Source organism: Lactuca serriola, chromosome 8, assembly GCF_051521515.1.
Source record: "Lactuca serriola cultivar US96UC23 chromosome 8, Lser_US96UC23_V15, whole genome shotgun sequence".
Lineage (NCBI taxonomy): Eukaryota > Viridiplantae > Streptophyta > Magnoliopsida > Asterales > Asteraceae > Lactuca > Lactuca serriola.
This window is the reverse complement of record NC_136415.1, coordinates 199,544,346-199,557,265: the sequence shown is the minus strand read 5'-3', so window position 1 is coordinate 199,557,265 and position 12,920 is coordinate 199,544,346.

The window sequence follows — 12,920 nt, the reverse complement described above, 5'->3', positions numbered from 1 at the left end:
TATCTTTCCAGAAGAACTACCAGGATTACCACCGCAACGCCAAGTCGAGTTCAGAATCAACTTAATTCTAGGAGCTACCCCAGTAGCGAAGTCGCCTTATCGTCTTGCACCAGCAGAGATGCAAGAACTTTCCAGTCAACTTAATGAACTCCTCCACAAAGGATTCATTAGACCAAGTTTCTCACCTTGGGGAGCACCGGTCTTGTTTGTAAAGAAGAAAGACGGATCGTTCCGTATGTGCATCGACTACAGAGAGCTGAACAAACTTACTGTCAAGAACCGCTATCCTCTACCCCGTATTGACGACCTATTCGATCAACTTCAAGGGGCAAACTACTTCTCCAAAATAGACCTGCGATCCGGATATCACCAATTACGAGTTCTAGAGGGGGACATTCCAAAGACAGCCTTCCGAACTCGTTATGGACACTACGAATTCGTGGTGATGCCGTTCGGATTAACCAATGCACCAGCAGTATTTATGGACCTAATGAATAGGGTATGCCGCCCTTACTTGGATCAGTTCGTCATCGTCTTTATCGATGATATACTTATCTACTATCGAAGTGAGGAAGAGCATAGTCAACACCTACGAAAAGTCCTAGAAACACTGCGAACGGAGAAACTCTATGCGAAGTTCTCTAAATGCGAATTTTGGATTCGAAGAGTCGAATTTTTAGGTCACGTTGTTAGCGAGAAAGGTATACACGTGGACCCCTCCAAAATTAAGGCTATTGAGAACTGGTCGGCACCAAAGACACCTACAGAAATTCGTCAATTTCTAGGTCTAGCTGGCTACTATCGCAGATTCATAAAGAACTTTTCGAGCATTGCGAAACCTCTTACTTCATTAACCCAGAAAGGTGTGGCCTTTGACTGGGAAGCAAAACAAGAGAAGGCATTCCAGACACTAAAGCAGGCCTTGTGCACCGCACCGATACTATCCCTCCCCGAAGGGATAGAAGACTTCGTAGTGTATTGCGATGCTTCAAATCAAGGACTTGGTTGTGTTCTTATGCAGAGAGGGAAGGTTATCGCTTATGCCTCCCGACAGCTTAAGACACACGAAGTGAACTATACGACACTTGACCTCGAGTTAGGAGCAGTGGTATTTGCTCTGAAGATCTGGAGGCACTACTTATACGGAACAAAGAGTACTATTTTCACCGATCACAAGAGCCTTCAACACATTTTCGATCAGAAGGAACTCAACATGCGACAACGACGATGGGTTGAGTTACTGAATGACTACGAATGCGAAATTCGTTATCATCCTGGCAAGGCCAACGTAGTAGCCGACGCCCTCAGTCGAAAGGAATACACTGGTCGGAGGGTCAAATCTCTGACCATGACTATCCATTCCCACTTATCCACACAAATTAAGGAAGCACAAATGGAAGCTTTGCAACCTGAAAATGTGGCAGGTGAATCCCTGCGAGGAATGGAGAAGAATCTAGAAGTCAAGGGTGGCGGAGCCTATGATCTCATGGACCGAATCTGGACCCCAAATCATGGTGGTTTCAGAAACGTAGTCATGACCGAGGCTCACAACTCAAGATATTCCGTTCACCCGGGTTCAGATAAAATGTATCTGGATCTTAAGAAACTGTACTGGTGGCCCAACATGAAAGCAGAAATTGCTACCTTCGTGAGTAAATGTCTTACTTGCGCTAAGGTTAAGGTCGAGTATCAGAAACCGTCAGGATTACTACGACAACCAGAGATACCGGAATGGAAATGGGAGCGGATTACTATGGACTTCATAACCAAGTTACCCAAGACGACCAGTGGACTAGATACCATATGGGTCATTGTCGACAGACTGACCAAATCCGCGCATTTCCTACCCATCAAGGAGACTGACAAAATGGAGAAGCTTACAAGAACTTACTTAAGGGAAGTAGTGCGACTGCATGGTGTTCCGATATCCATTATCTCCGATCGAGATAGTAGATACACTTCAAGATTCTGGCAGTCACTACAAAGTTCCCTGGGAACTAGGCTAGACATGAGTACAGCCTACCACCCACAAACAGACGGACAAAGTGAGAGAACAATACAAACTTTAGAAGACATGCTGAGAGCCTGCGTGATTGACTTTGGAAAGGCATGGGATATTCATTTACCCCTTGTCGAATTTTCATACAACAATAGTTATCATACAAGCATAAAGGCTGCTCCGTTTGAAGCCCTCTATGGTCGCAAGTACAGATCCCCTCTGTGCTGGACTGAAGTTGGCAATACCCAGTTAGCTAGAGGAAGAGTTCCTGAAAGCACTCTCACCGGTCCAGAGATCATATGTGAAACAACAGAGAAGATCGTTCAGATTCGTGAACGATTGAAAGCCTCAAGAGACCGACAGAAAAGCTACGCTGACCAAAGGAGGAAACCTTTGGAATTCCAGGTAGGAGACCACGTCTTATTAAAGGTCTCACCGTGGAAGGGTTTAATACGATATGGAAAGCGTGGGAAACTAAATCCAAGATACATAGGGCCTTTCGAGATTCTCGCCAGAATCGGCCCTGTGGCTTACAAGCTTAACCTACCGCGAGAACTTAGTAACATCCATCCAACCTTCCACGTCTCAAACTTGAAAAAGTGTATGTCCGACGAGACTCTTGTTATACCACTCGACGAGATCGAGATCAACGAGAGCCTCAACTTTGTGGAAGAACCAGTAGAAATCATGGACCGAGAGGTCAAACAAACAAAACAAAGTCGCATACCCATCGTGAAGGTTCGCTGGAACGCCAAGCGGGGACCCGAATTCACATGGGAACGCGAAGATCAGATGAAACAAAAGTACCCTCATCTCTTTCATGTTCACTAGTATCTTTACTACTTTAAATTTTGGGACGAAATTCTCTCTAACGGGGGGATGATGTGACAACCCGATATTTCAACTCTTTGTAACGACCAAAGTGGGTCAAGTATTTTAACCACTTCTGAATAATAAAAATTTACTTTCATAATAAAATGTACAAATAAGTTCTATTTAATTTCCTTCTATGTTTAAATGTCTTTGAAACATGATCGTACGTGAAAAGAACGCCCAAATCTGACTTCATATAGTTAAGTTATGATTTTTCCAAGTTCGGCTTAGCAACAGACAGCTAAAAACTCAAATCGGAAATCGAGCGACTTTTGGCCGGAATGACCTAAACAAGAATCGAAGGTCTCGACATTGGTATTCCAGCGGTAAAAAGTATGGCAAAAACCGACATCAGATAAACAAGTTATGAATTTTCAAAGAAATTCCTTAAACACGATGGATTTTTAATAAATAATAAAAAAAATAATTTCGGAATTTGCCGACGGAGTCTAAACGAAAGTTGTAGAGCGTAGTCTCACCTACGCGAGGATATAAAGACCATCGAAAACGGAGTTCGTATGAAGAAGATATGAATTTTTGAAGTTTATTAAATAAATTAATTATTTATTTTAATCAAAATTCGGATATTATCCGAAGGGGAGTCAGCGTCCTCATCCGAGGTACGCGCTGCGTACCCATGTACGCCCTGCATAACCGAGAGGATTGGCCTCTGATCGTCCACGTCACGCTATCCGAAGAAACCGACCCGTCCGACCCGTCCGAAGCCCCGACCCGTCCGACCCGCCGTCCCATCCGACCCGCCGTCCCATCCGACCCGCGTACCCAGCAACCCGTCCCATCTGAAGCCGAGGCAGTCGAGGATTCGGTCATGCATGACGTACGCGTACGCGCTGCGTACGAGCGTACGCCCCGCGTACCGAGGCAGACCAGCCTTCCTATAAATAGGATGCGAGGGTTTCCAAAGAAAGGGCTCATTTCTCTTCTCTCTCTCTCAACTTTGCCTCGTTTTCTGTGTCCGTTCAAACCCAAAGCTCTGGTCTTTTTGGCTCAAGTCCCGAAGGTCGATTTTACTCCTGAGATTCCTGAGAATCCCGAGGAAAATCCGTTTCCCGAGACGAAACTCTGCCCGGTTTTCCATCTCGCTATCTCCAAAACTTTCAAGTGAGTTTCATACCCCTTAATCAACCGTTTTAATTATTCTAAATACTTTTATATGCTTTCAAGGGGGGGATTACAAGTAAAACACACGAGTATTATCGTGTGTTACATAAAGAAACTCTTTTATATACTGTTATATATTCAAATCACATGCGATTTATAAACCTTTAAGGAACTTTTATATATATATAACATATGTTACAATAGCATTTTATCTTTTAAAATATAAAGTTGTTGTAATGCATGTATAAACTAAACTGTTCTTAGATTATTCTTTTCTATCTTAGACTCTACACCAAAAATCTATGCTTTCATAAACAAGTGATTCTTTTTCTAGGTATTTCTAAACAAACAAGACACACTTTTTGAAAACTATAATAGGTATAGTTTTACGAACAGATTTATAAGTCTTATGTACTAGAAACATATATTTCAAGAAGTTTACTTTCGTATACAAGAACAAACGTAACATTTTAACAAGTAGATCTGTTTTTATACCACGGTTTGTGAGACACTAACTTCATGTACGTTCGAGTACACATTTCAAGTCCTGTATTATATACCAGAATCCCTTGGAGGGGGAGCATGGTGTTTGTGTATAGATCTATACGGCTTGACAACCCGCGCCCTGACTGTTAGCTGCAGTCCACCGTTTGGGGTGACAAACGTCATAACATTCCAACGCCTGAAGAACGTTGTGTATAGGCATTCAGAGTCAATAGTATGGTTATAAAACTCACAAGGGGTATTAAAAATGCATTGATTTACAAGGTTTTCAAACTCATTGGTTATTTTACATTTACATACATTTTGGAAAAAAACATTGGTCTTGAGTGAAGGCTACTTTTATACTAGTAGAAAATATAGGATTTTCTAAGCACAAACAAACAAAGATAAAACATTTCATTTCATTCAAACATTGTCACTTAAATACTTATGAAATTCACCAGCTTAAATGCTGATCTACTCTTTCAAAATTTCTTGTATGTCCCAGGAAATCAGTAAATTTCAGGTATTCATTTCGCTTTTGATGAAGGGATGCTGCGGCGCCAGTTTAATCTCGTATTTTTGACATCATATTATAATTGAGTTTTGAACATGTAACTTTTGACAAATGTAAACTTTCAATTATATATATGATGGTTGTATTGCTTTCTTTACTATGTATTCATTTGTTACGCTACCACATGAAGTCATCCGCCCCCGAACGTTTCCGCCGTTCAGGTTTGGGGGTGTGACAGACATGTATTGACATCTCCACTCTGAATTCTGGTTTTAACTCCATCGCCCAGCTGACAAATGATGTTCTCGATCGGATGATTGCGTTGAATTCTTGAGGGTATCTCCTGGTTGATATCATTAAGCGAGACGGGAATATTGTGAATATTGACACCTCTATCATTTACTGATTGTTCCACACCAGATGATGTGACAACCCGATATTTCGAGTCAATGTAATGTAAAACCGATCAAATTTAGGTCAAAATGTAACCTTCCTAAAATCTCATTCGGATTAAATAAAGTAGTAGGAATCATATCAAGGTTTGCATACATAAAAAGAACGTCCAAATCTGACCTCGGATGAGGAAGTTATGAATTTTTGAAGAAATTCCTTAATCATGTCATTTTAATAAATAAATAATAAAAATAATTTCGGAATTTGCCAACGGAATCTAAACGAAAGTTGTAGATCATGGTCTCACCTTCGCGTGGATATAAAGAACGTCGAAAACGGAGTTCGTATGAAGGAGATATGAATTTTTGAAGTTTATTTATAATAAATATAAATTTAATTATAAATTCCCGGTAATATCCGAAGGGGAGTCATCGGATTGGACCGAAGTACGCCCTGCGTACCTTCGTACTCCCCGCGTACTGAGATCGAGGGTCTCGGATCGTCCACGTCGCACTATCTGAAGAATTCTAAACCGTCCGACCCGTCCGAAGCTCCGACCCGTCCGACCCGCTGTCCCATCCGACCCGCGTACCCAGCAACCCGTCCCATCCGAACCGAGGCAGTCGAGGCTTCGATCATGTATGACGTACGCGTACGCGCTGCGTACGAGCGTACGCCCCGCGTACGGTGGCGGTTCAGCCTTCCTATAAATAGGATGCGAGGCTTTCCGAAAATGTTGCTCATTTCTCTCCTCTCTCTCACAACCTTGCCTCGTTTTCCGTGCCCGTTATAACCCGAAGCTCTGGTCTTTTTGCTCAAGTCCCGAGGGTCGATTTTACTCCCGAGATTCCCTAGAATCCTGAGAAAAATCTGTTTTCCGAGACGAAACTCTGCCCCGTTTTCCATCTCGCTTTCTTCAATCAATCAAGTGAGTTTCATACCCCTTAATCAACCTTTTTGAATATTCTAAATGCTTTTATATGCTTTCAAGGGGGGATACAAGTTAAATACTTATAGTTATTGTTTCAATCACATGTGATTGCATTAATCACATGTGATTAATAACTAGGGAAACCAATGATTTTATCACTATTCAAACTATCTATCAAACTGTTTTACTTCTAAATGTTTTCCAAACCCATTTACTTTTCGAATTTACACTGCAACCGTGATTTAAACAAACCTTCCTTATACTTAATCTGTTTTAAACAAATCTCCGCCTTCAAATTGTTTTATAGATTGACATCAAGTCAATCTTTCTTTAAAAATAATACTTATGTTTCAAATGTCTTATAAATACTTATTTATGTTTTTATATTATAAATTGCATGCCCATATATGTATAGACGTATAAATAATGTTTAAAGGGCTTACGAAGGCCATCCACCCTATTTCCTTTTCCTCGATTTGGATGTGGTCTGGTGGGATTTTGGGTAACCATCCGAAGGTCGTTTCCATGTTAATTACATATCAAATATACATATATAGACATAAAAGTACTTCCATAATCATACGTACTAGACGCACCGTTAACAAGTTACCATCGGGGTAACACAGAACCATACTACTACAACTGCTAGATCAATGAGTCAGTTCATTCGTGAGTCTATACTAGCAAGAGAATATATACAACTATACTACGAGAATATATACAACTATACTAGAACAAGAAACATTTCATCACATATGCAAGAATACGATAACAAATGTGATCCACTGTATCGGAGCATGCCTTAAATGTCATGGCCCGAGTTGTAGCCAGAATTCTCTTGGAGGGAGACCGTTGAGTTTGCGTATAGATCTATACTGGATTGACTATCCTACACCTTGCTGCTAGCTATAGCCGGACCTGCAGGTCTGCGGGTGCCAAACGTCATTCCGTTATTACGACCGTTCTTTATGTCGTTGTTATCAGTCGATAGTATGGTGCAATTATCACATTATACCTTAATATAAATCCGGTTTAAGGTAGTAGTAATTAGTACAACAGTAGTTCTTATTATACAAAGCTACAGTACTACAATGATTTACGCATTACATATTTTGGTGATAATCTCACTTAAGCATTAATGTACAAACTATATTTTATCAAATGATAGTTATACTTGGGTAATTACACACTTTTACAACAGACGAGTTTACAAAACAGTTAAGCCTTGGTCGAAGGTTACTTTTATAGAAAATATAGGATTTTCTGAGAGATTCAAACTTTTGCAAACACTTTTAAACATTTACTTACATTTTTACAAACTTATACATTGAGACAGGTTCAAACGTTTTTGACAACGAACATTGACACTAAAATACTTATGAACTCACCAGCTTAATGCTGATAAACTCTTTCAAAATAACTTGTATTCTCAGGTCATCAGTAGACACGTACCGATGCCAGCTTTTGAGATGATGGAGCGTTCTCAAGACTCATCATTTTATTATTTTGATTTACGTTATATTTTTGGTGTCTAAAACTATACAGAACACGAATGTATTAAATTTATGTATTTAATGCAATGGATGATGTTGTTTGCCTATTTACATTTACTGTGTTGTGATTACCTTACATGACGTCCTCCGCCCCAGAACGTTTCCGCCGTTCTTGGTTTTGGGGTGTGACAGATTGGTATCAGAGCATTGTTTATAGTGAATTGAGTATATCAACCCACAAAAAATATACTAAACTATAAACCCATTAGGGATTAAACTCTGACCAAGAGTCTATACTTTAAATAATAAAATATTTAAACTAAGTATACTAGTCTGCATTCATACTAAAATAAGTGTCATAATGACAAGAACAAAAGTATTTGGATTGTTAAATATCACAAGTGAGCTCGGGGATGTATGGTCAGTCCTGGGAATGGCATAGCCTGGTCAACTATGTTGGTCCTAGGAGTGATTAACACATGCCTTAGAATAGTTGTGATAGGTTAACAAGTCTAAAAACTTACCAACAATACCACAAGAAGATCAATAGAACTTAAACTTAAAAATACTATAGGAGTATTTTGTGCTACTAGTTACACGTATACTATAATCTTATACCTCTATTCTCGCGTAGATCTTGATGGCTAGGTATCCATCATGGCGACCCGTACTTTCCCAATGAAGGCAATGCTGGGTGGATCGATGAAGAGCCCGAAGTTGAGCATCCAATCCCTTTGGATGATCACCTCGCAGAAGGCTTTTCGGATGGATCCGACTCCGAGCCTGAAGTCAACAACCTATCGATTGTAGGTCAAGCCCCGAACAACAACCCTCGACCAGCGTTTCCAGGTCCTACTCCCTTGTGGGCAAACAACCTGAACCGCTGAAGTAATGATCAGGGTCAACCCTTACCATACTTAGGGGACCGAACCTTTTACAACGTCAGCGATGGTGGCTCTACTGACCGAGCTCTGCCTGTCATTATCCACAGAATAGCTCGTATTGTCGAGCAAGGTGGAGCAGCCGTCGACCGGGTCATAGAGATTGATGCCGACTCAGGTGTCAACACAGTTAGCATCCGCCGTCTTGAAGAAGACATGGAACGGACCCGGAGGACAAATAAAACCCTGTAGTAGCAGTTGACTGCCCCACGAGCTGAAATCTTGGAGCTTCGAGCTCGTCAGAGGACTCAGCATCGACACCTTCAAGAGGTGTTTCGTCAAGTGTCCGACCGCAGTACTCGCCCGGGATTTTCCCATCGCCGTTGGTTGATGTCTAGTACATCTCCGTCTTTTAATTAAAGGATAGCCTTTAACATCTGTGCTCCAAGTAGCACTTGTGTGTAAGATGTTTCTAACTTTCCTTACTCAAAATTTGAAATCTAAGAACTATCAAACTTTTCTATATGGTATGATGTATGACCTACTGTTAGGTCGATTTTCCCTGAACTTATTACATCAGTAATACCAGTATTTTTGAGATCTATCTATCTGGGAAAAATCTATACACTTGTGTTTTCCTACTAATATTTTTTATTATGGTTTCAAACACTCTTTCAACTGTTGGACTATGGTTAGTTAGTCCATGTGTCACTCTCACGTTGCTTACAAATTGATTCTTACCATCTTTCTTATCTTTATAAACTTTTAGCTGAAGGATGCCTCCTCGCAAGTCTCCCAGGAATAGGAATAATCCTGCACCTCCACCACCTCCTCCGCCTCCGGTCATCGATACTATAGCCCTGAATGCTGTCGTAGCTGCCATGGCTCAGTATCACTCTTCTGATGCCAGCAGAGGTGGAACCCCTGTGGAATCTATTCCGATCAAAATCCCTGTGCGCTCAAGGGAGCGCTCTTACAAGGATTTTACAAACTGCAAGCCGAAGCCTTTCTATGGCACCGGCGGAGTCATTGCTCTCTCGCAATGGTTCGAGAAGACTGAATCAGTCTTCGAAATCTGTCCATGCCCTGCTGCGTGCAAAGTGAAATATGCCGCATGCACCTTTGAGGGTAAAGCCCTAACGTGGTGGAACGGCCACGTCAAAGCACTAACACTCGTCGTAGCCAACGACATGGGTTGGGAAACAATGAAAGACCTCATGACTGAGGAATACTGCCCGAGGGCACCAATGTGGTCGCTTATACTGCCCGATTCAGCGAGCTGGTGGCCCTCTGCCCCAATATGGTTCCCACCGAGGGGAAGAAGATCGAGAGGTACATATGGGGACTAGTGCCTCCGTATCAGGGGAATGTGCTAGCGTCAAACCCCGCTACCTTCGACAGTGCCAAACGATTGGCACAACGACTCATTGACCATGGAGTCAAAACCCCTGCAACCACAACCACCCTAGCCATCCCGGAACCCTCCAAACCCGTCGATACTAAGCGGAAATTCTGGGATGAAAGGAAGAAGCATCAGGCTGCCAAAAAGCAGCAATTGGTGGCAATTCATGCCGCAGTAACCCCTACTGCTACTACTACTGCTCCGGTGAGTCGGTATGCTGGAAGTTCGCCCAAGTGCAACAAATGCAGCTACCACCACAACGGCCCCTGCCGTGAATTGCAGTGCTCTAACTGCAACAAGAAAGGACACACCGTCCGATTCTGTAAGTTCCCAGCACAACCTATCAACCAAGTCCCTGGCTCTGGCGCGAGCCCAACCTGCTATGGATGTGGCGAAGCAGGCCACTTTAAGAGGGACTGCCCCAAAGCGAGGAATGCTGGAGGAGCAGGGAGGGTACTGGCTATACGCCACGGGGAAGCAGTTGCTGACCCGACAGTAGTAACTGGTACGTTCCTCCTCGATAACTCCTATGCATGCATTCTGTTCGATAGTGGAGCGGAGCGAAGCTTCGTAAACGATAAATTTGCTCGCATGCTTAATCAACCACCGCACACACTCAAAGAACTATTCACAGTAGAAATGGCTAATGGAAAAACTGAAAATACGAGTAGCATATACTTAGGTTGTACCCTAACTCTAGATAACCATTCATTTCCAATCGACCTCATGCCAGTCTCAATAAAAGGTTTCGACATCATCATTGGCATGGACTGGTTAAGCCTTTATCGTGCCGACATCATGTGCTTCGAGAAAGCAGTCCGTCTAAACCCTCCGTCTAACGAAACTCTTATAGTCTATGGCGACAAACCCGGTGCAAGCCTTCGCATCATATCAAGTATTCAAGCACAGAAATACCTGCGTAAGGAATACCACGCATTCCTTGCTCACGTCGTCGACACGAACCTAGAAACGAAAGAACTAAAGAACCTCCCAGTAGTGAGTGACTTCCCCGACATTTTCCCAGAAGAACTACCCGGGTTGCCTCCGCAACGACAAGTCGAGTTCAGAATCGACTTAGTACCAGGAGCTACCCCAGTAGCCAAGTCGCCCTACCGTTTAGCACCAGCTGAGATGCAGGAACTCTCTGGTCAACTTAACGAACTGCTCAGCAAGGGCTTTATAAGGCCAAGTTTCTCACCTTGGGGAGCACCGGTCTTGTTCGTTAAGAAGAAGGACAGATCCTTCCGGATGTGTATTGACTACAGAGAACTCAACAAACTGACGGTCAAGAATCGTTACCCTCCGCCTCGCATAGATGATCTATTCGACCAACTGCAAGGGGCGAGCTATTTTTCCAAAATTGATCTGAGATCCAGATATCACCAGTTACGAGTGCTAGAGGAGGATGTACCAAAGACAACCTTCCGAACTCGTTACGGACACTACGAGTTCGTGGTGATGCCATTCGGATTGACCAATGCGCCCGCAGTCTTCATGGATCTGATGAATAGAGTATGCCGACCTTACTTGGATCAGTTCGTCATCGTTTTCATTGACGACATCCTGATCTACTCCCGAAGTAAGAAAGAACATGGCGATCATCTGCGACAAGTTCTAGGGACATTACGAAAGGAGAAAGTTTATGCGAAGTTCTCGAAATGTGAATTTTGGATCCGAAGAGTCGAATTATTAGGACACGTGGTAAGCGAAGAGGGAATCCACGTGGACCCATCCAAAATTAAAGCCATTGAGAACTGGTCAGCACCGAAGACGCCTACAGAAATTCGACAATTTCTGGGTCTCGCTGGCTACTACCGCAGATTCATTCAGAACTTCTCACGAATAGCGAAGCCTCTTACAACCCTAACCCAGAAAGGCATGGCCTTTCACTGGGAAGAGAAACAAGAAAGAGCGTTCCAAACTCTCAAACGAGCCTTGTGCACCGCACCAATACTATCCCTTCCAGAAGGAATAGAAGACTTCGTAGTCTATTGCGATGCATCAAACCAAGGACTCGGATGTGTTCTGATGCAGCGAGGTAAGGTCATCGCCTACGCCTCAAGACAGTTGAAGACACACGAGGTTAACTACACGACCCACGATCTCGAACTAGGAGCAGTAGTGTTTGCTCTGAAGATCTGGAGACATTACTTGTACGGAACGAAGAGCACTATCTTTACCGACCACAAGAGTTTACAACACATTTTCGATCAGAAGGAGCTCAACATGAGACAACGACGGTGGGTCGAGCTACTCAGTGATTACGAATGCGATATTCGTTATCATCCGGGTAAAGCCAACGTAGTAACAGACGCCCTAAGTCGGAAGGAATATTCTGGTCGCAAAGTCAAGTCATTATCGATAACCATCCATTCACACCTGACTAAGCAAATTCAGGCGGCTCAAATTGAGGCCATGAAACCTGAAAATGTGTCAAGTGAATCCCTTAGAGGAATGGACAAGAATTTAGAAGCCAAGGGCGACGGAGCTTTATATTTCATGAACCGGATCTGGACACCGAAACATGGTGGTTTCCGAGACTTGGTCATGACCGAGGCGCACAACACTCGGTATTCCGTCCACCCAGGTTTAGATAAGATGTATCTGGATCTTAAGAAGCTATACTGGTGGCCTAATATGAAAGCAGAGATTGCTACCTTCGTAAGTAGATGCCTTACTTGCGCAAAGGTTAAGGTCGAGTACCAGAAACCCTCTGGATTACTGCAACAACCAGAGATCCCGGAATGGAAGTGGGAGCGGATCACTATGGATTTCATAACCAAGTTGCCCAAGATGACGGGTGGACTTGACACCATATGGGTCATC